Here is a 24,936-nt window from a genome sequence, read left to right on the forward strand (position 1 = left end):
AAAAAAAAGGCAATAGATTGTAACACATTTAATAGTGAATTGTCTGATGTAAGATCTTCCATGCTAAGTGTGATGTATTTGCTGGTTAGCTGTAGCATCTGTGTGACTTACACTGAGTCGCCCTTCAGACAGTACAGAGACGTTCTCCTAGTGCAATGCTGGTTATTGAAGGTTATATCATAGAAGATAACTGTTACAGCAAGGATTTTACATTCGGCCACTATGTGGCACTTACTTTTTAAAGACTGCTGATAGGAAGCCAAGCTAAGTGACTCATTTACACAGAGAGATTACAAATAGGAGAAATGAATGAGCTGTAGCTGGTAATCATCTCTTACACAAAGCCCATTACTATTTGATGGACTCTGGCTGTCTGTGATAGCCCAGCTGGTGCTTGTATCAGGTGAATTTCTCCCAGGTGGATTGCACCCAGGATGGAAGCTCAGATAGGTGATTGTATTAAATGTCAGAGATGTGCCTACATCTTCCCTCCACTCACTCACTCACCCCACAACAGGAATAGCTCTGAAAAGGGAAGCTGTTCTTGCAGATAAATCTATGTATTAGAATGACATATTAAATGACTACACCATGATATCATTAGGTACAATATTTACTAAATGTTTCAAGTTTATACAGAAATTCACTGATAAAAGGGTATATTTTCAAACACTTTTTTTGTTTTTCAAGATCTTGCAATTTTAATTTCATCTTGATGGCAGACATCTAGTCAAAGTAATTACCCTGGGTTCCCCCACTGCCTCTGCCCAATGTACGTTCTTATTTTATTAATGTCTTTTTATATGAACATTTCTTCTTAAAGCGGAGCTCCAGTCCCCCTAAAAAATTTTTTTTGTTAAAAGCAGATCCACGATGACCTAACAAATAGCATTAACAATTGGAAGAATTCAATATTAAAAGCATTGTAATTACTTAGAAAATCGTAAACATTTACCAGGATCTCAGAAGCAGGCAGGCGCCATGATGGCTGTGGGCATCTGAAGCCCGCAGGTATTTATTTCCTGGAGTTGTGCTGCTAGCTATCCCAGCATGCACCACTCGTTCTTGCGCATGCACAGTACAGACACTGCTCGGCACGACGTGTGCAGTACAGGTTGCCATAACAATGGTGGGGACGGATGAAGTTCCCATCTTCGTCAGGCAACCTGTACAGCACTGTACTGCAAGGAAGGGAATATATCATGGACTCCGGTAAAATGGCGCGAAACACCTCCCATTCGCATCATTTCCGGTTTCCAGGTCCTGCGAATACAGGAAACCAAAGGACTCCTGGGATACAGGAAACGACATCCCAGGAGACCTTGCAAATCACCTTACGCCGTCATCACCTAGGCGGTCGGGACTGGAACTGCAAGCTTGCAGTGGATTAAAAGATATGTATGATAATAAAAAAAAAAATATATACCTTCTGTCATGTTGGGGTGCTGCATAGTAACATGTTACATCCAAAATATAGGTGTACATGTTACTAAAGGTGAGACAGCTGCTGAGGGTATGAATGCTGTATTTGAGCATGGCAGTCATCTGAAAATGTCAATGTTTTACGTTTACCATGTCCAAACAGCTTTCTCTTATCAAGAACTGAAATCTAGACATACAAAATACATACACAACATACACAGATTAAATACATACAAATGATTTGTGTTTATGTCTATCTAGTTCTGATATTTCCACATCTGTCTAACAGGGAGAGGGCCTGATCTTTCTCTGCTGCAGTTTCACTTTCTCTTAAGGCCTCCGTTCTGTGACTGCATAGATGAGCACTCCTATCACTCTCCTTTCTTTTCTATCATCATACTCCTTGCACTACAAGCACAGCTGCATGGCTTCTTGTGGTACTCCACCCTTCCACTTTTTGAGCTTTGCTGACTGCAAGAGACTGATACCAAATTAAAATTCAGGCATGTGTGCTGCTTGTAGAAAGTATTTAATGCTGATTGGACCAATGACTACAGAGCTGTATTAACGTGTATTTTATATCTGGCTACAGTTCAGCTTCATAGTAGAGTAAGAGCGTTCGTTTAAATTTTCCTCTGAAGTGTCTTTACCTTCTACGTAATCACTCTGAAGGCAGCTTTCTTGATATGAGGCACCAAATCTTGGCCTCTGTCTGATAAACAGTTCCAGAAGGCTGTAAGGGTGGCACTGCAATATAATGGCTGCAAGCATGCTGCCATAGCTTGAAGTGTACACAGAAGGTGGAGGCATCCAGTGGCAGTGCTACTTCTTTTCCTCCCATAGCACTTTCCTGTGTCATGCCTATGAAGTGTTTGAAGATGGATCTGTTTAGTGCCATGAAATGTGACTTCATCACATGTTGCCAACTTGAACCTCTGCAGTAAACCACTGTCCAAGACTGCACTTTTAAATTGGGAAGCAAAGCAACAGGATTGTGATCTGATTTTAGAAGATATGGGCACTGACTCGAAGTATCGAGGCCAGAGATGGCCAGCCAACTAGCACATTCAGAAGGAGGTCAGCAATGGAAGCATCCTTATTTCTCCTAGTACAGCTTTCCTTTACAAAAGCATATGCTTTTGGCCTGAGGCAATTATAGAAAATGCATAGAAACATTCTGTCATTTAGAGATTTCACCACCTTCTAAAAGTACAGTTAGTAAATGTATGACAAAACTGAAATCCTTAAAGCGGAGCTCCACCCAAAAGGGGAAGTTCCGCTTTAAGCCTTTGTCCCCCATTAAGGGTTGACACCTTTGGGGAGTGGGTACCTGAATTTGACAGGCACTTGCTCCCACTTCCGCTGCAATAGCCTGGGCGATCGGAAGTGGAAGTTGTCCTCCCCTCCCCGTAGTCTTTTGGGACACGTGACAGGTCCCAGAAGAATATGGGGCCATTCAAAAAGTGCAGTGGTCACCCAGCTGTGAATCCGCAAGCTGTCACAGCCGGGTGCCCACACTGAAGATGCCGGCACCAGGGAGAGAAGATGGCTGGTGAAACCAGCGGTGGTGAGGACACTGCTGGACCGAGGGACAGGTAAGTGACTATATTTTAAAAGTCAGCAGCTACAGTTTTTGTAGCTGCTGACTTTTATTTTTTATTTTTTTAGGTTAAATTGCGCTTTAATTATTCCCTCCCCTCATCATGCTCTTCTCTTCTCAGAGAAACCTTTCCACTCTGGCAATCTTCCACTGTAAAATACCTAGGAGTTTACCTTCTCAAGGATCTTTCCCACCTAGCAGATATAAGCTATTGTCCCCATCGACAAAATATCCCTGCTTGTCTTTGCTCATGTGATAAACAGTCTTTTTCTTAGTTTGGTAAAGTTAATATTAAAATAGAAATTCTACCTAAAATACTCATCTATTTTTTTTTTTTTTTTTGTCAAGCTATACTGGTCCAGATTCCAAAAATGTATGTTCCATTTCCTAACCAATCTTTTAAATTTTGTATTGCGTAAACAATTCGGCATCCATAAACAAACCTTGGTTAGACCTGAAGAGAGAGGGGTAATCTCCCCCTTCTTTATGCAGCTGCCCTCACCTAAACGGTTGATTGGTTTCACAACAGATGGGAATAGTTTTGGATCTTTCTGGAGGAGCAGCTGTTTTATTCTGGCTCCCTGGGATCATGTGATGGAGAAGGGGCACTTAACACCTCTTTCACAATCCTGGTTTTCCCCCAGCCTTGCACAAATCACATATCTTAATATGGCAAGCCAGTGATGACTATGGAACACCTAAGACTTTGCAAAGTCACAAGCTATGCTCTCTGACAGACCTGCTAGCCCTTGTCTTTAATTAAAAAACAAAATCTTGCCTGGTATGAACATCTCCAACTCTTGAGGTTCATAATATCTTTTTTTTTTTTTTTTTTATCTACATCTCCATTTACAGACATACTGCCTTTGAGTCTGTCCTACTCCAGGACTCCAAACTGACACGTGTCCTTTAGCTCCTCTATAAAAAAACAAACAAAAAAAGCTTCTTCTTAAAACCCTGCCGAGCATATATTATTACAGGGGTCACCAACTTTTTTTTTTTTCCTTAATGAGGGACACACATATTTTACAAATATTCATGGTGAAAAAAAAATATTTGGCTGTAGAAGCAGGTCTGGATGGAGTAAGTGCCATACTCCTGTAAATGCTGTGGCAAGCACAAGATTGGTTGTAATGACGCAAGGGGCCTAGCAACTGGTGAAGGTACAATAACAGCACAGCTGGGGAAACCTGCACTGGAGACTTTGGGAGGGGTTGACCCAAAAACCTCTGAGGGGGAGAGTCTCCTGACCTATTTGTGGGCTGGATAAAATCTTATAGCGGGCCATTTTGGCCCATGGGAGACCCCTGCACTAGAAAATAGGAATCTGAGTTACAAACGTCTACAGAGCCTTCAGGTTGGGACAGGGCCTTCTGCCATACAATTTATCTCTAGTAGATTGCAGGAACAATTATAAACTTTTATCTCGTGCTAGTATCCTTTCCTTAAGATATTAGTCTATTGGTTTCAGATAACTCCTGGAGAGGAACTATAACCTATGTCTGGCATGCATGCTACCTGATCAAACCTTTCTGGGAAAATAGCTTAACTATTTACAAATGCATTTCTGACGTTGACAAAAATAACAAGATTTGGTAATAAATGAAACATGATAAATACAAAATTACAAAGTTTATTGAAGTGCATACAATACTAAAAACAGGATGGATACCCCCAGACCACAAATGACCCTGTGTAATTAAAATGACACTGTTTTCCCCTCACAACTAGAGTTGGGCTTGATGTTCGAGTCGAACATAAGATCGACAACTTGAACGTCGGCCGTTCGTGTGTTCAGCAAACGCACAAACAATAAAGGCGTTCAGCGGGCTGTTTGCCTGTCGCACCCCACAAAGCATTGCCCCCTGACCGTGCATTGGGATTGGCTAAAGCAGTGCACCTGACCACAGGTGCAGTCCAATGCTTTGGCCATCACAGTGCATTATGATGTCAAAAAGGGTGACATCTGGTGATGCTGCCCCCTTGTGATGTCATCACAGTATTTAAGAAATGTCAGGCTGGTACAGCTGTCAGACAGCGGGAGCCAGTGTAGAGAACAGAGTGTGTTGTTTTTTTCGTGGCAGTTGGCATCGTGATTGATGTTGGATCTGCTTTGGGGGACATTTTTTTTTTTTTGTTTTTTTTTTTGTTTTTAATCAAGGACTTTTCAAAGACTGTCTTTCGTCATTTTATACACTACCTTTTTTTTGTTTGTGAATGAGTAGCAGTACCAGGTACCCCATACTCATTCCCATAGGGGGGACTGGTATCTGGGGCATGGGGGGACTGGTATCTGGGGGCACCTTTGTTAAAGGGGGCTTCCAGATTCTGATAAGACCCCCACAACCACAGTCCATGGGTGTGAGAAAGAGGTCCTTCTGTCAGCGGTGGGGAACACCTCTGACAGCTGAAACATTAACTCATGCGCTATTTTAGTAGCTGCACCAGTGCGGTATCTTACTGCATACTCAGATGTGGTAAGATACAGCTTAGCTAATTGTCCCTCTTTGAAGTTTATGGTTCGAATGTTCGACCGTGAACCGGACAGCACTATTGTCATGTCTACTGAATGACGTTATATACTGACCTACGACTTGAATCCCTTTAAATTCTACTATGCTGTCAAATTCGACATTGTCCTGTTGTGGTGTTATCCAGCCTCACTATTGTACTGATTGGAGAAGCACTTTGATGTGACCCTTGTATTGCTGTTAACGTTTTGTTTGCTTGCCTCTCTCCATGTTTTCCTTGATAAAAATAAAAAAAGTTAAGAAAAATCTTAATAAAAATGATACATTAAACGTGCTGATCTGGGAGGCAAATGGCTTCTGGTTTTGTTTTTGGATCTTTTGTACCAACTAATAATGTCATTGTACATGGGTGTTCTGTTTTGAATTTGGGTGGAACCAAGAACAATAACAGAACTGCCCAGATTCCTTGTATCACCCATATAGTCATTGGGCAGAGGTTTTAACGAGTGTGACGAAAGGCTTAAATATAGCCATTGGAGACCTTGTGATAGCTGTAGGGCCTGGAAGCACTTCCTGACTACACAACAAATTATAGTGGTTGCAGTAACATTTGGTAAATAGATTTTCAATTAGGTTTGTGTGTTGGAAAGGTGGGGCCTTTACATTGTTTTGCTATGGGACTCCATGGATCCTAGTTACAACCCTGTGTGGCCCAGTATATGACTGCACCTACTAGCAGTATGATACATAGTTTTACAGAGAACTGGGGTGGTTAATCATATATGCCAGAACAGTTCCATCACTAAAATAGAAACAAGTAAGCATTTTGTTAGGTGATCGGCATATTTTATTACACATTGGACTTGCACTTTAATTTTCTGGATTCTCGCATATTCCTTGGCTTCAGTTTAAACTTTAAATTGGTGTGAGCATGTTCCTCATAAATCTTGTGCTTTGCTAAGAGATTTCCTTTCATATCTTTAAGTTTTCTGTATCTTTGCATGTGTAACCTGTTTGTAGGGTTCATAAAGGTATTTTGTGTTCAGAGGGTTTTTATCTGCATGTACAGCTTGAGTCCTGGCTATATTTCACTACATACTATGATTACCAGCTGGTCTTTTAAATGACAAGTACAAATAGTGCATCTCGATCAATGGAAACCTGCTGCTCTTCCCTAAAGATTAATGTGTTGGTATAAAGACTACAGGTATGTCTGCCCTGAAACTATGGATCCTCACAAACACATTCCTGCCATCTAGTCTTCAGCATGAATAATGTGTGGTTTTTTTTTTGTTTATATTATTGCAACCATAAAATGTACCTGATCTGCCCCATGCAGCAGAAAAATGACACATTATCCACAAACCTGTTTAGGAAACATTTTGAAGAAAGTATTCATTTGTGGTTGAACGGAATGTTTTCAATTACGATGAATGAAATACTGTAGACAACATGCCAATAGGAGCATTGATAGCATGGTACAGCTCACCTACCTTTTTTCATATTGTGTTTATCACCAGTACTGTGACTTATACAGTGGCAAGAAAAAGTATGTGAACTCCTTGTAATTAATGCAGAACTTAACCATTAACAACTTTAAGGACAAAAAAAAAACTAGAGAACTGACCATGCTGTGCTCTCATCCCTAGTGTGGTCAGTTTAAAAAAAAAAAAAAAAAAAAAAAAAAAAAAGCAGAAGGACTGGCAGGAACACCAGGGATTTTACACAGAGGAAGCATTACAAAGGGAACAGGATACTTTTTCATACAAGTAGATGGTATGGCAGGCACATATCAGGAATTTGAAATGTTGGGTTTATTTACACTATAAGGCTCCATGCACACTAGTGGGTTTTTTTTTCTTTTTTAAGCCCAAAAAAGCTGGATTAAATCTGGTAATAGCCTTTTTAGGAGCGTTGGCGTTTTTGGTAACGTTTTTACAGTACATGTAGGAAAAAAAGCTAGAAAAAAATGTTAGTTTTTTTTTGCTTTTTTGGCTGGAAAAACTCACTCTACCAAAAACATTTTTTTTATTTAGGATCCCTGTTGGGGAGATTCACCCTCTTTCTGTTAAGTTTACTGTTTTCACTGAATGTGAAAGAAAATGCCACATTTCAGGTTGTGCCCAGAACAGGAAGAGTGGGGAAAACTTCCAATAGGGACCCTAGTTCTGGTGAGAACCAGTGATTCCCTTGTTTTGGAGGGATTTCCTCACTTCCTGTCATGCAAATATGCAACACCCACCATTTTATTCTTTATGGCCGCTGCCTTAAACAAAATACAGATAAATCTCCCCCTCCCCTCTTTCTTGGGAGACATAGGTGAGCTACTACTGCTGGCAGTCTGAAAATTGGCTTTCATGCTGATCTCATGGATTTGCAGTAGAGATTGGCAGAATCAGACTTGCCTATTGTGCACCAATACTTCTACAGTCCTGCTCAGAGGGCTGGTGCTGAAAATAAGTGCTTCGTCTTTGAGTTATTGACCCAGTGCAAGTGTGCAACAAATTAAGTCAGAACTCCTGATCTACCTGCTTGTTCAAAGTCAGTGTCTCAAAGCAATGAATACAGAAGGTCAGTTAAATGTCTTCCTATTGTAGTCAGCAACACCAACCCCTTATTTTTCCCAGCTGAGTTTTATTTTCAGTGTAAATAGTGCTCTGCTTTTAAAGTGTTACTAAACCCACAACAGTAAAATCAGTCAGTATATATGCAGTAAAGCATGCCTGTTATACTCACTGTGGAACCTAAGGGGTTATTCTTCTGCATTGTGTAAAAAGGATGTTTGAGCCGGTCTCCTGATCCTCCTCCTTCTACTGTCCCCAATCCATCTGCTGATAGAACAGAGCCTTGGAGACTAGCTGCACATGCTCAGTTTGGTGTGTATTGCTAGAGTTTTTTTTTTTCTTAGGATGGTGCAAGTGATCAGCACAGGGCCAATCAGCACTGCCCTGGCCGATGGCCAGGGGTTATGCAGCCTCATAGGACAATCAGGGGTGAATGAAAACTCCTATCAGTGTTCAGCAAAGCACTGGTTAAAACTTGTAGAAGTCACAAGTCTTCTCTCTGCTGATGACAAAAGGTATTTAGCAGTTTATATTTACTAAAGTAATTGCATTTCGATGTTCTGTGGGAGACCAGATATACTAAATGCAAGGTCCTGAGTTTGGTAACACTTTCAGTGTTTGTGGATTATGATTTACTTTCCTCATACTAATCTATGCCTATTTACCTCAGTTTTGCAGATACGATACCAAGGACCCAAACATCCAGTTGATCTGCATTGTGTTGCTATTAAAGGTAATATTTTTATATCCATCTTTCACATTAATAAATGTCTTTGTATTTATCTTTATGTACACTATATTGCCAAAAGTATTGGGATGCCTACCTATACACGCACATGAAAATTTAATGGCATTTCAGTCTTAGTCCGTAGGGTTCAATATTGAGTTGGCCCACCATTTGCACATATAATCGCTTCAAGTCTTCTGGGTTTAGGAGTGTGTCTATGGGAATGTTTGTCCATTCTTCCAGAATCCCATTTGTGAGGTCAGATGAGAAGGCCTGGCTCACAGTCTCTGCTCTCATTCATCCCAAAGGTGTTCTATCTGGTAGAGGTCAGGACTCTGTGCAGGCCAGTCAAGTTCCTCCACCTCATACTCGCTCATCCATGTTTTTATGGACCTTGCTTTGTGCACTAGTGCGCAGTCATGTTAGAACAAGAAGGGGCCGTCCCCAAACTGTTCCCACGAAATTGGGAGAATGAAATTTGTCTAAGTCTTGGTATGCTGGCACCTTAAGAGTTCCCTTCACTGAAACTAAGGGGCCAAGCCCAACCCCACACCATTATCCCCCCTGCACCACACTTTACACTTGGCACAATGCAGTCAGGCAAGTACCGTTCTTCTGGCAACCGCCAAGCCCAGACATGTCCATTGGATACAGAGAAGCATGATTCTTCACTCCAGAGGACAAATTTCCACTGCACTAGAGACCAGTGGCGGTGTGCTTTACACCACTGCATCCGACGCTTTGCATTGCACTTGGTGATGTAAGGCTTGGATGCAGCTGCTCTGCCATGGAAACCCATTCCATGAAGCCCTCTATGCACTGTTGTGGTAATTTGAAGGCCACACAGTTTGGTGGTCTTTTAGCTCTTGACTCTGCAGACGGTGACTTCTGCACACTGTGCGCTTCAGCATGTAATGACCCCGCTCTGTCATTTTACATGGCCTACCACTTTGTGGCTGAGTTGCTACTGTTCCCAGTTGCTTCCACTTTGTTATAATACCACTAACAGTTGATCTTGGAATATTTATTAGCAAGGAAAGTTCATGAATGGACTTATTGCACAGGTAGCAACCTATTACGGTACTTGAATTCATTGAGCTCCTCAGAGCGATCCATTCTTTCACAAATGTTTGTAGAAGCAGTCTTCATGCCTAGGTGGTTGATTTTATACACCTGTGGCCATGGAGGTGATTGGAACGCCTGAGTCCAATGATTTGAAGGAGTGTCCCAATACTTTTGGGAATTTTATTCTATTTAATGCAATTGTACATCTGCATTTGAAATTACAAAAGTGTGTGTGTAGGCCTGACAAGTTTGTTGATGCCTGGCAATGCTCACTAGGAAGTGGTGAAGTGCTTATAAACGCTACAAAAAATGTTTTCTGTAAAAATGCTTCTACCCCCCCCAAACCTGCAGGTTTATGACACTTAATGGGTAACGCCCTCCTCCATGGGGTAAAATCGCAAATTGGTAACAATATAGCATATACCTTTGCTACGCAAGCCATATTGTAATTTGAATGTTTGTTTTTAAAAAGTGCCTTTTCTTTTTAGTCTGTAGTGCTGCAATTTTTCTCTAAAATACAAATTATTTAGGCAATCTGGAGGCCTTCCATATACAGTTGGTGTAGTTGACACACAGATTTTTCCCAGAAGACTAAGATACAAGTCAGATTTTAGGTATCTTCTGCAGCAGTTTTCCTCATTAGACCTTTGCAAGCGCATTCTGCTGATTTAAAAATGGAAAAAGCCACTCCCATTCACCTTCAGTGCGCACATTGACACAAACCGCTTTTTCCTTCAGCACAACAAAAGGTAGGAATGTACAATGTTTGTTAACCCCTTCCCGCCGGCGCCTCCTGGCCCTTTAAGAGTTTCAGACACTGGGAGGCGGGTGGGGCGTGGTTTAGGGATCATGTGTCGTCACGGCGGTCACATGATCGAGAAAGGTCCCAATGGAAAGAGCAGAGCGGGACCTTTCCGTGAGTACCGGACGTGTGCTGGGAGCGCGCAGGGTGTGCGCTCTCAGCACATATGTTTTTTCTTACATGAACGCAAATGTGCGGCTGCTCGGCGTCTAGGCCCAGATATAATGAATGCAGGGTCCTAGGTTTCGTAAGACTGTAAGGTTTGATATGTTGGGTATCCATTTACTTGGTGCAACCTCTTTTTATATTTTACCAAAAATTTGGGTAATTTTATTGCTGGTTTCCCCTAAAATTCACTTAGTGTGTTTTCAGAAAAAAAAGTGTTTCTTAAACCTTTATGGTAATATTGTGTGATGTAAAAAACCTGGAAATACCACTTTTATTCCCATGATGTCTGCATTCAGAAAATATATAATGTTTTGGGGGTTTTATGTATCATGTCTAAAATGATTTGTGTGATGAGTGCAAAAAAATGCATTTCTCTGGCAGTGGAAGGGTTAATACTATCATCACAAGGTAGATTATGTACAGCAAATCTGAAACTTTGGGACTAAATGTGGCACTTTTCTTTCCCCAAGTAATAAGTGTACATGGTAGTACAAGGAACTGGTGACCAGCTCTCGCTTTGGGGTAGATTTACTAAAACTGGTGTACTCCAGAATCTGGTGCAGCTGTGCATGGTAGCCAATCGGTTTCTAACTTTAGCTGATTCAATTAGGCTTTGACAATAAAACCTGGAAGCTGATCTGGCTTCTATCCAGAGCTGCACCAGATTTTATCCGCTCCAGCATTAGTAAATAACCCCCTTTGTGTGTATGCAAAATATTGTCAGTGAAAATGTAAATGGGTGGCAGCATGAGAGGTGGACATGAATTCCTAAAGGTTTTCCTTGGCTTAATAAGTATATTGAAACCTGCAAGGAGTTCTGATAATTTCAGAAAGCATTTTACAACAGTGCCTGTTGAATTTGATATCACGTGGTATAAGCTCTGGACATTTTCCCAGACAAAAAGCATCTGCCATTGGAGTTCAACATTAATGATTTAACACTGTTTAAAATAGTCCTATAGGAACCCAGCTGCAAAACCTTGCAGTGCCTTTTTTCTTATATTAAACGTGTACTCCCAGGAATTTCTGTTGGAAAATTAAAGGAGCATCTGTGGTAATGCTGCTGCTAATTGCTAGATAATGACATTGTGGTCTCAGCTAGTGACTGTAAGGCTGCTTTCACATTGATATGGGGCGGTTTGACCAAACCGCGGGTGCAGTGCAGTGTACCTGCGGGTTTGATTTGGGTTAGCTGCACTTTTGCCTTGACTTTTATTATGTCCCACGGTTTTGATGTGGGCTTTGAAAGCATACCAAAACTCCTGCATGCAGCTTAAGTATTTGCATTGCTTCTTTATGTGACATATGCACTGAACTGTAATCTGCAAAAAACTGTAGAGCAAACCTTTATCCCTTAGGCCTAATGTACACAGGGTATTTTTGCAGCCACTTTTAGGGGCGTCAGGGTTTTTTTTTTTTTTTTTTTTTACTGCTTCTGAACAATCCTCTGTTATCTTATGTGTCCATGCACACAAACCTTTAGAAGCTTTTATTAGCAGTAGTAGTTACCAGCAGGAACAAAAACCCAGGGCCCGTGCGTCCAGGAGCAGCACTGTTTTGGCAGAAAAAACGCTTTACGCGGTTAAATGCTAGTGTGAGTGTGCTAGTTGAGTGTTAATTCAAATTGGTGGCTAGAATAAATTATCATAAATATTCTGGCTAATGAAATTAACGCCCAAACACTTGTCACTTGTAAACGCTTGTAAAAGGGTTACTTTTACATGTCAGGAGTTTTTTCTGCAAAAAACGCTGCTGCCTAGGAGATGTGTGGGGTGGTTTTTTTGTTTTTAGTTTTTTTGTTTTTTTAATGTCCTGTAAGGCCTACCTGGTGATTTATTTCTACAAGTGGTGAAGGTGTACAATCTGTTTTTCACATTACATGTCTATGCTCCGCTTCCAGGTTGTCTTGCTTAACCCTCCTTGTCTTACTATACATACGAGAGGTTGAACATGCATCTTCTAATTATCTACTCTTCAAATAGTAGAATCTGGGAGTGGGACGGAGAAAAGTTTTCTGCTTGCAGAGGGGACAGAGGCATATGAGTGGTGCTGGAAAAAAACTTGCTGAAACCGGACTTAATTCTTAGTTGTGATCTTTGAGTATGTTTGAGAATGGATAATTTCACATTACAAGCCACTAGAGAAGTCAGGGATGACCTCTTCACTTTTTTTTTTTTTTTTTTTTCTGCTTGTTGAAGTCAAATACTTTTGCCATTGCCCAGACAATAAAGCGGCCAAGAAACTTCGTACACAAACATATCCACTCATACTTTTTACCCTTAAAAGAACCTTTAACATTTTTAGTGTTTAAAGTGTTACTAAACCCAGGGCCCTGCATTCTCTACATCTGGTCTACTACAGTACTCAGAACATGGAAAGGCAATATTTTTTGTAAATATATACTGCTAAATACCTTTTCTCTTAAGCAGTTAGAACAGTCTTGTGACTTCTATCACTGTCCAGCAGAACACTTGTTAAAGCTTGTAGGAGCTGTTTTTATTCTCCCCTGATTGTCCTATGAGGCTGCAGGACCACTGACACTCTGGATAATAATGCTGATTAGTCCTGTGCTGATCACATGCACTGTCACAGGGGGGAAAAAAATGCTCTAGCAATATACCCCAAACTGAGCATGTGCAGCTTGCCCCCCAAGGCATCAGCAGATGGATTGGGGAGAGTAGAAGGGTAGGATCAGAGAAGACCGGATCAAAAATCTTTTACACAATGCGGAGGATTAACCCCTCAGGTTCCACAGTGTGTATAAAAAGCATGCTTTACTGCATATACAGACTGATATTACTGTTGTGGGTTTAGTAACACTTTTAAAGTTGAGTTCCACAGAAACCCATGCTCTCCAAACCTTACATGGTCCTTTTTTCGTATCTGGGAACATGCAGCTGGCACCTTTCCCCAACATCACCAAAGCAAAAGATAAGGAGAGTAAAACTGTTTTTATTTTTTATTTTTTGCTTATTTTAAATGATGCTCTAGCCAAAAGTAGAGTATGGTGAGCTCCACTGCAAATTCATTCTACATGATCCCACTGTATGCAGGAATGTAGCCACATTGTTTGCTTCTGAGATGTACTATGGACTGTGTAATGTGCATGGGTGACATCAACTAATATGCTCAGCTTGTTTCAAACAAATGGATGGGGGGGGGGGGGGGGCTGGTGGGAGAGGTTTGGGAGCTCAGAGAATGTTGCAAGGAGGAAGAAAAACACCGTTAGAAACTTCCTATAAAAAATAATTACAAGGCCATTACATAATAGATGTGTGTGGATACATTTTGAAGAATTAGGATATTGTTGTCACTTCAAAACAAGATTCTGCAGGAAAGCTTTCACGCATACTGTCTGCTGAGTTTAAAGGGTTATTGCAGGACATTCTTCATGAAATGTGCTGACAGACTAAATTTGACATTTTAGTTGAGTTAGACCAAATGTGTTTTCTGCAAAGTAAGATTGCAGACTTGGCGTTGAATAGTAAACTCTTGGATTTGGTCTTACACACGAGTGACCGTTCATATGGTGACTTTGTTATAAAACATGCATTTTATCACTGCACTGAATGCTGTTCTGACTCTGGAGGGTGACGGGACATGATTCTGTCACACTTTTAGAAATTTTTGGGACAAGATCTCTCATCTGACCGGATCATAGGGTCAGGAGGGTCCTTTCTGTATCTCAACCAAAAACAAGTTTTAAAAAATCACAAGCTCGCAGTTGGGAGGAGTTGCCTGCAAGCAGCCCATCAGGTTTCAGCTTTCATTTTTCTAAACCAGGTTATGATATCAAATCCGACACTTGGCTGATTTTTAACTTTTAAGTCATGGAACAACTATCACGCTTCTATTATGGTACTGAACAGAGTTTTCCATTCATTACCTTAATGGAAAATTATGCGTAAAATCTAAGTGTAGTCAAATTAAATGAAAAATCAGCACAAGGGACATAACTTATGTTGCGTCCCTTGTGTTGCTGCCTCTTTTATTTGAAATCCTCCTCCAGTCCAGAACTATATTTAGTTTTAGGTAGAATGGAGAGGGATTTTACACTTGTGTGTGTTGGGTTTGTTTTTTTGTTTTTTTTTTAATTGCTGTCTGCGCCCCCCTAAGAAACTTCACTCTTTGGGATTTTCTAACACACTTGTTGAGAATAGTTTCCGTGACAAATTTTGGGTTGTCACAAGAACAGGAAAATGGGGAAAATCCTTCAGTGGGGGTGCTTTTGTGGAAGTGTTTCTCCATAATTTGTAAATGTAAAATGATGTTCTCCACATTACAGCTTTAAAGTGTTTCTAAAGACTGAAGGGTGTTGTGTTGTTGTGTTTTTTTTTTTTTTTTTTTTTTCTTCTTTCTTTTTTTACCTTTTTAAAGCATTATCTGTATTAAAGTGGAGTTCTAGCTGCAAAAGAGTCAGCAGCTACAAAAACTTCTAACTTTTAAAATAGTCACTTACCTGTCCCTCGGTCCAGCGGTGTCCTCACCACGGCTGTTTTCACCGACTGTATTCTCTCCCTGGCGCCTGTATCTTCAGTGTGGGTACCCGGGTATGACAGCTTGCGGCTTCACAGCCAGATGCCCACTGTGCATACGTGAGAAGCGCTGCTCTTTTTGAATGGCCCCGTAGTCTTCTGGGACCTGTCACATGTCCCAGAAGACTACGGGGGGGGGGGACAACTTCCATTTCCGATCGCCTTATGCAATCACAGTGGAAGTAGGAGCGGGTACCTGTCAAATTCGGGTACCCACTCCCCAAAGGTGCCAATACTTAATGGGAAGCGGGGGACAAACTTAAAGCAGAACTTCCCCTTTTGGGTGGAGCTCCACTTTAAGGTAAGAAACTTTCCATGTTCAGCTCCTCCTCAGCCTCCCCCAATTACTTACCTGAGCCTGTTCTCATTCCGTGTGCCCAGGAATAGCAGCCCCATTGCCCCCTTTTGTTTGCTCTCGCTCTAAGACAGCAGTGGGAGCCATTGGCTTGTGAGGAGGGGCATGGCTGAACCTTGCTGTGTGTGCCTGGCTTAGGAGTGCCTCTATAGTAAGCGGCTTTCCATTGGGGCCCTCTGAAAGGAGGTGCCAAGATCACTTGCGGCCGACCCCAGAAAAGGAGGTTTGGGCCTCTGTGCAAAACCATTACGCAGAGCAGGTACTGCTCAGTTTATGCTACTGCGACCTACGGTGTGACTTTGCCAGGCGATTTCCTGGCAACTTGATGCAACTTGAGTACAGCTTTCATGTCGTGCGACTTTCCCTGGGTAATCTTCCTGTAATATTGGATCCAAATCGCAACAATACAGATGAGGATCCGGCTTGGAGGTAACTTCCATTAAAGAGTTACTAAACCCAGGACCCTGCATTCACTATATCTGGTCTCCCATAGTACACAGAACATGGAAGTGCAATTATTTTAGTAAATATAAACTGCTAAACACCTTGTCTCATCAGAGCAGTCTTGTGACTTCTATCAGTGTATTCATAGGAGGATGCAGAACCCCTGACCTCTGTCTGGACAGTGCTGATTGGCCCTGTGCTGATCACATGCACTTTCCTAAGGAAAACAAAACAAAAAATCTCTCTAGCAATACACACCAAACTGAGCATGTGCAAAGTAACTCCACACGTTATGTCTTATCAGAAGATAAAAGGGGAGACACTGGAAGAAGGGGAGGATCAGAGACGTTGAGCTCAAACTGCGTTTTTACACAATGCAGAGGATTAACCCCTTAGGTTCCACAGTGAATATAACAAGCATGATTACTGCATATACAGACTGATTTACTGTTGTGGGTTTAGTAACACTTTAAAGTCTATGGGCACAAGTTGGATAGAAGTTTCCTAAAGCAGTACATGAACCTTTTCTAAAGTCGGTGTGACTTCAAGTGGTCGTAGACGCTCATGGTTTTTTACCTTCATGTATTCTATCCATAAAGGTAAAAAAAACCCTTCTCTGTGCAGCATCCCCCTCTCCGCGCCACTAATGCTCACCTAAGTTCCCTCTCGATCCAGCGATGTGCACTGCAGTCTTGTCTATCCTGGGATTCCCTCTCCTCCATTGGCTGAGACCCCATAGCAAGCTGCTTCCTGTGGGGACACCCGACAGGATAGAGGGGCCAAGATCACCGGCGGGGGACCCGAGCTGCTCTGTGCAAAACCCCTGCACACAGCAGGTAAGTATAGCCTTTAGAATCACTTTCATCAGTGTTAAGACAGCTGTCATAGAATAATATGGGATTTCACATGTCATGTGACTTGGGGTCTCAAAAGTCAGATCCCAAGTTGCGGCATAGTGAGCTGAGCCTTAATGTACAATGTTTGTTTATTTTTTTTACATAACATTTTCAGATTATACAAAAGTATCACCATATACGTTCAGTGACCAGGCAAACAAACAAAAAAATAAGGAACTAGTGGACAACAATATTTATTATTTTTAATAAAACTTTTATATTCACTTTGAGCCCTGGTTCACACTGATGTGGTGCGGAATTCGCAGCGTTTTCTGTGTGAATTCCGCACCACATCAGAATCGCACCCCGTTCATGCGAACCACTGCGGTTTGGTAACCACACCCCAACAGCGGTCCACAAAACGCACTGCAATATGCAGAATCGGATCTCATAGGTGTGAATACCCATGTGATCCGATTCTAGTGCGGACCCAAAAAAGGGTCCTGCACCTTTTTGGTGCGGATGCAATTAGAGCGATACAAAATGTATGGCTCCAATCGCACAGCGCACAAATTGCATTTGGTTTGCACAGGAATGCGGTGCGGTTCCTGTGTGAATCACATGCGATATACCGCACCACATCTATGTGAACCCAGGCTGAATGAAATAATTTTGGGTGGTTTGATATAAAGTAAATGGCTAATAATTCAACCATTTTCCCTCCAAATAGTTGTGTTTTTTGTTTTTTTTTTGTTTTTTTTAATACAATTTACTGGTAACTTGTGTTATTAAAGTAAGCTTTAGGACTATCCTGAAAGCTTGCATCTTTGAGAACTTAATTTAGCAAAGGGTATCACTTAAACTCCAAAACGTCTGCAATTAAGTAATGGCTAACATGGTGCAGCACTGTACTACTGCTATTTAATTGTCAGAAATTGTATTTTTATTCCATTGGATTTATCAAGTGCAGAGTAATAGTATGTTTGCTATCTGAAGAATAAAAGTATTACGTTTATAACTTTGTGAACTGTGTTAACCTTTTTATTGACTAGAAATTGTTGGACTGTCTTGCCTTGACCTGTTGCCTCATTTCTTGTGCCTTCTGGCATATATGTATTTTTATTGTTGTGAAATCATGTTGCTTAAGAGGTGACTCAGTGTAAAGTGTTTTCAGAAGAAATGAAGTGCATTCAGTCATCCATTATCCTCTAAGTGACTTTTGACTTATTTATTTCAGGTAGTTGTATAGCGCCGTCAATTTACTCAGCACTTTACATATACAGTCAGGTCCATAAATATTGGGACATTGACACAATTCTAACATTTTTGGCTCTATACACCACCACAATGGATATGAAATGAACAAGATGTGCTTTAACTGCAGACTGTCAGCTTTAATTTGAGGGTATTTACAACAGTTTACATATGTGCCTCCCACTTGTTAAGGGACCAAAAGTAATGGGACAATTGGCTTCTCAGCCGTTCCATGGCCAGGTGTGTGTTATTCCCTCATTATCCCAATTACAATGACCAGATAATAGGTCCAGAGTTCATTTCAAGTGTGCTATTTGCATTTGGTATCTGTTGCTGTCAACTCTGAAGATGAGATCCAAAGAGCTGTCACTATCAGTGAAGCAAGCCATCATTAGGCTGAAAAAACAGAGTGAATACAGAGGGTTCACCACAAGATGTAAACCATTGGTGAGCCTCAAAAACAGGAAGGCCAGATTAGAGTTTGTCAAACGACATCTAAAAAAGCCTTCACAGTTCTGGAACAACATCCTATGGACAGATGAGACCAAGATCAACTTGTACCAGAGTGATGGGAAGAGAAGAGTATGGAGAAGGAAAGGAACTGCTCATGATCTTAAGCATACCACCTCATCAGTGAAGCATGGTGGTGGTAGTGTCATGGCGTGGGCATGTATGGCTGCCAATGGAACTGGTTCTCTTGTATTTATTGATGATGTGACTGCTGACAAAAGCAGCAGGATGAATTCTGAAGTTTTTCGGGCAATATTATCTGCTCATATTCAGCCAAATGCTTCAGAACTCTTTGGACGCCGCTTCACAGTGCAGATGGACAATGACCCAAAGCATACTGCAAAAGCAACCAAAGAGTTTTTTTAAGGGAAAGAAGTGGAATGTTATGCAATGGCCAAGTCAATCACCTGACCTGAATCTGATTGAGCATGCATTTCACTTGCTGAAGACAAAACTGAAGGGAAAATGCCCCAAGAACAAGCAGGAACTGAAGACAGTTGCAGTAGAGGCCTGGCAGAGCATCACCAGGGATGAAACCCAGCGTCTGGTGATGTCTATGCGTTCCAGACTTCAGGCTGTAATTGACTGCAAAGGATTTGCAACCAAGTATTAAAAAGTGAAAGTTTTGATTTATGATTATTCTGTCCCATTACTTTTGGTCCCTTAAAAAGTGGGAGTCACATATGCAAACTGTTGTAATTCCTACACAGTTCACCAGATTTGGATGTAAATACCCTCAAATTAAAGCTGACAGTCTGCAGTTAAAGCACATCATGTTTGTTTCATTTCAAATCCATTGTGGTGGTATATAGAGCCAAAAATGTTAGAATTGTGTCGCTGTCAATATTTATGGACCTGACTGTATATATTATACATTCAAATCAGTCCCTAACCCTCAAGGGGTGTACAATCTAAGGTCCCTAGCTTACATTCATACAGACACATACTAGGACAATTTAGACAGGATCCAATTCACCTACCAGCATGTCTTTGGAGTGTTGGAGGAAACCGGAGTACCCGGAGGAAACCCATGCAGGCACAGGGAGAACATGCAAACTCCAGGCAGGAGGTGCCGTGGCTGGGAATCAAACCAACGGCCCTAGTACTGCCAGGTGGAAGTGCTAACCATTTAGCCACTGTGCTGCCCATGATTTATTTTTAAATATATGCACTTGATGATAAATGTTACATTTCAAGATGTACCTCCAAAATATTGGTTGTATGTTTTGCTGCTGTTCTTTGATTTACATGTGTGTGTATATAGTCCATTGGGATGTTGCGATATTTTTCTGCATCAGTTTGGCAAACAACTTTCATTAACAAAGTGATGCTATACTGCTTTGTTTAAAGTTTATGTAAGCCCTCACCCATTCAGTTTTAAGTAGAAATGAAAGGCAAAACATTCGTGTATACATAAAGAAAAAAAAAAAAGGGGGGGAGGGGATTGAGAGTGTTTGTGTTTTTTTCTTTTTTATAAATGATCACATACAGTTGTGTTCAAAATAATAGCAGTCAGACATCACTAACCTGATCAATCACTGTTTTTGGTAGAAATGATATTTCTACATGGCAAATAATTTACTAGCAGGTGTAGTAGAGTAATAGAAATCCAACAGACCCAACAGTCATGACATGCATGCTGCTGATTCTGTGTAATTGAATCACTCATTGAAAGGGGCATGTTCAAAATAATAGCAGTGTGGAGTTCTATTAGTGAGGTCATTCATTCTTTGAAAAACAGGTGGCAATTATTGCCCTTATTTAAGGAAGGAAGGCAGCAAATGTTGTACATGCTGGTTACAGTGCATTTCTCTGAAATTCTGAGGAAAATGTGTCGTTCCAGACATTGTTCAGAAGAACAGCGTACCTTGATTAAAAAGTTGATTGGAGAGGGGAAACCATATAAAGTGCAGAAAATGATAGGCTGCTCAGCTAAAATTATCGCAAATGCTTTAAAATGGCAACCAAAACCTGAAAGACGTGGAAGAAAATGAAAAACTACCATTCGAATAGATAGAATAGCCAAAATGGCAAGGACTCAGCCAACAATCAGCTCCAGGAAGATCAAAGAAGGTCTAAAGTTACCTGTGAGTACTGTTACAATTTTATAAGACGCCTATGTGAAGCCAAGCTATCTGCAAGAAGCCCCCGCAAAGTCCCACTGTTGAAAAAAAGACGTGCTGAAGAGGTTACAATTTGCCTAAGGGCACATTGACTGGCCTAAAGAGAAATGGCGCAACATTTTGTGGACTGATGAAAGTAAGATTGTTCTTTTTGGGTCTAGTGGCCGACCCCCAAACACTGAATTCAAGCCACAGTACACTGTGAAGACAGTGAAGCATGGTGGTGCAAGCATCATGATATGGGGATGTTTCTCATACTACGGTGTTGGGCCTATTTATCGCATACCAGGGATCATGGATCAGTTTGAATACATCAGAATACTTGAAGAGGTCATGCTGCCTTATGCTGAAGAGGAAATGTCCTTGAAATGGGTGTTCCAACAAGACAATGACCCCAAACACACCAGTAAACGTGCAACATCTTGGTTCCAGACCAACAAGATTGACGTTATGGAGTGGCCAGCCCAATCCCCGGATCTTAATCCAATAGAAAACTTGTGGGGTGACATCAAAAATGCAGTTTCTGAGGCAAAACCAAGAATTAGAGAAGAACTGTGGAATGTAGTCCAATCATCCTGGGCTGGAATACCTGATCACAGGTGCCAGACATTGGTTGACTCCATGCAACACAGATGTACAGCAGTTCTCAGAAACAGTGCTTATACAACTAAATATTAATTAACCACTTGCCTACTGGGCACTTATACCCCCTTCTTTACCAGGCCAATTTTCAGCTTTCAGTGCTGTCGCACTTTGACAATTGCGTGGGCACTTCTGGGCACAGGTGGGTGGCACAGGTGGGCGCACTGCTGGGCACGGGTGGGTGGAACTGGTCAGTGCCGATCCCTGCTCTGACAACTGCCGATTCTCGGCAGTAATTTCCCCGCGCTCTGACAGCGTGAGGAAAGTGTAGCCGAGAACCGGCAATTGCATTTCCCAGTGATCAGCGTGTCATTGGACATGGCTGATCACGTAGTAAAAGGCCGCTGTGATTGGCCTTTTACCACATCACGTGATCAGCTGTGTCCGTAGGACACAGCGATCATGGAGATCACCGGGTGTGCGCCCCCGGGGGCGTGCAGGAGAGCGCGTTCTGGGGGGACATCATATGACGCCCTCCCTGAACTGGCCGGCCGCAGTGTAGCCGTCATTTTGGCTATCTGCGGTCGGCAAGTAGTTAAGTGATTCAAAGGAAAGCAAAATCTTCAAACATTTTTCAGTTTATATAGTGAATGTTTGAGTTTGTAAAGAAGAATACAAACACTGCTATTTTTTTGAACAGTTTAATATTCACTTTTCTTCAATTTTTTTTTTTTTTTTTTTTTTAGAGGAACAATATTTTATATGTATTTTTCTTCATATTTTGATTTGGAATAGAATGTGTAGTGTTCCCAATGCATTTGTGTGTATGGAAATAAAAGCTATTAGAAGGATTTTGCACTTTATTCACTTTTTTTTCAACACACTGCTGTTATTTTGAACACAACTGTACCTCTGTTCTCGGCTGCCTAAGAACTGGGGAAGGAGAAACGTTATGCCAGTGAATATCTGTGGGAAGGGGGGGGGGGGGGGGTTGTCAGCAGATTTCTGATCATTGGAGGAGAGCAGGCTGAGTTCTCGCACACACAGCTAGAGAACTGACCACACTGTGCTCTCCTGCCTAGTGTAGTCGGTTTATTAGGAAAGCAAAGGACTGGCAGTAACACCAGAGATTTCACACAAGGGAACCATACAAACAGAACAGGATACACAATTACATGGTACAGTAGGCACATACCAGGAATATGAAATGTTGGGTTTACATACATGGGTGTTGAAATTTTTTTAAACTTCTTGTCCAGGGACTAAATCAGTGCCCCAATCTACTTGTCCCTCATGGCAATCTTCTTGTCCAGATAAAAAAAATAAATTTGATCCAAAACCTTTTTTAAATCTGAGGTGCTTTTAGGAATGTCAGGGGCTTTTAAAAATCTAAAGGGTTGTTATTGTGACTTCAACATGTCATTTTAACATTGCGATGTTTGTCTCCCCTCCCCTCCCTGCCTCTCTCCAGCACCGCACCCAGGGACTAGCAGAGAAGGGAGACACCTTGCAGTATAATGAAAACCGATTGGGTGCTAGTCAGGAAAGGGGTTTGTCTGGCTTATCCTTTATCCCTTTTGATGCCACAGCCATTTTTGTGGTTTTTTTTTTTTTTTTTTGCACACATTTATAAAATAATTTTAGGCCTGAAGATTACACAAAACCCCCAAACATATGTTTTATAAAAGCAGATACCCGAAAGAATAAAATAGCGGTAGTACCAATTTTTTTTGTGTCGCATGATATTACTGCAAAATTTCACTTTGATAATACAAGTTACCGTATTTTTTTCACAGTACAGGGGATGACCAGAGACTGCGGACACAGTGCAGGGGATGGCCAGAGACTGCGGACACAGTGCAGGGGATGGCCAGAGACTGCGGACCTTTGGGGAGAGAGGGGGAGCAGGTACCTGAATTTGACAGGTACCCGCTCCCACTTCCGCGGAGTTGTCCTTTCTTCTTCCAGCGGCGGTTTCTGTGACAGCCGGGTGCCCACTGCGCATGCGCACAAAGTGCTACGCTTTGTGAATGGCCCGCAGCCTTCTGGGACCTGTCATGTGTCCCAGAAGACACCAGACCATTCACAAAGCGCAGCACTTCTCGCGCATGCGCAGTGGGCACCCCGCTGTCACAGAAGGCGCCGTGGGAAGACTGGAGCGAGGAACAGGTAAGGTCCTGCAGGAGAGAAGAGCTGAGCGGCCGGTCCGATATTCTTACATGGTGGCGGCAGAAATACCCGACTGGCCGCTTTACATTCGCTCCATAAGACGCACTGGCATTTTCCCCCCTTTTTTGGGGGGAAAAAGTGCGTCTTATGGAGCGAAAAATATGGTAATTTTAGGGCACAGAAAAAGCAATAAATTACAAAAAAAAATGTAAATACAAAATACGAGGTTGCACCAAGTAAATAGATACCCAAGACATTAAACCTTTAAATTTTCATGCGCTTGTGAAATGGCGACGAACTTCAGTACCCCATATTTTCTGTAGGTGACACTTTTAAAGCCCCTTGTAGGTCATCAATATAGTGTTATGGAGGAGGTCTCATTCTAGAATTATTGCTCTCATTCTGGTGTGTGCGGCAATATAACGTGTATCGCAATCCATGTTTTCATGCGTAGGTGCCCCAGCGTGTGCTTTAACATTTGTACGTGTTTATATGTGGGGGGGGGCATCAAATATTTATTTCTTTTTTTTGGGGGGGGGGGAGAAATGTGTGCTTGGATGTAACTTTGATGCTTTACTCAACAAGACATTGGCAATTGGTAACTTAGGGCTTGATATGTTTTATGGGCCTGCTCACACCACATTAAGGTTGTGGGGTGTTGCATAAATGTGTATGAAGATCCCGCGAGCAACCAAAAAAATTATAATAATTACAAATCAATATGAAAAACTCTCCAATTAAAGTCGCGTACACCCTTCACATACTCAGTGTGCCTCAAAACTAAAAGGAGCAAATTAGTGCAGTGCCTTCCTATTAAGAACCACCTCTTATAGTTCTGATAATCATTCCTAAATATACACAACTTGACAAAAGAATCATGTGCACAGTAGTGAATATATAAAGTCCCATATATCTTGATGATGCTTTACTCTTTCACCACTTTACCTTCATAAGGCATAAAACAGGGTTCCTCCACAAACACACAATTTGTGCTCTCACCTGGAGCTTTTTTACCTCAGGGGGAGGGGCCAGCTGACATCACGACGCAACATGAATCAGAGTAAGGATAATGGAGGAAGTGTATTGCTGTTATGCTGTATGTATCTGGAGTGATCGAGCACCAAAAACATGAGTGCCAATTTTTATTTTAATAAAGTGTTTAAAGTTTATATTTCTGCCTATTCCGTTTTTTTTTTTTTTTTTTTAATGAATTGTTGGGAAGAGAAGATCCAAGATCTAAAGCCTGCTGTGGGAGGAGTGCCAACAAGGCAATCCTCATTCTATTTAGTCCCTTTATAAAGGACACAAG

The 24,936-nt window shown here is 41.6% G+C and overlaps 1 protein-coding gene across 3 annotated transcripts in view; it reads left to right on the forward strand.

The window, feature by feature from the left end:
* ACSL4 (acyl-CoA synthetase long chain family member 4) overlaps window positions 1-24,936 on the forward strand; it is a 72,156-nt gene that overhangs the window by 1,736 nt on the left and 45,484 nt on the right. For 2 of the 3 annotated variants that reach the window (XM_089678271.1, XM_089678274.1), the window contains exon 2: window positions 8,728-8,790. The gene's annotated coding sequence lies outside the window, so the exon portion shown is untranslated. Of the gene's footprint in view, window positions 1-8,727; window positions 8,791-24,936 lie in introns of those variants that run through there. The other variant, XM_089678276.1, reaches the window with a different exon arrangement.

Source organism: Staurois parvus, unplaced genomic scaffold (assembly GCF_062004578.1).
Source record: "Staurois parvus isolate SC_StPar_1 unplaced genomic scaffold, SC_StPar_1.0 ptg000202l, whole genome shotgun sequence".
Classification (NCBI taxonomy): domain Eukaryota; kingdom Metazoa; phylum Chordata; class Amphibia; order Anura; family Ranidae; genus Staurois; species Staurois parvus.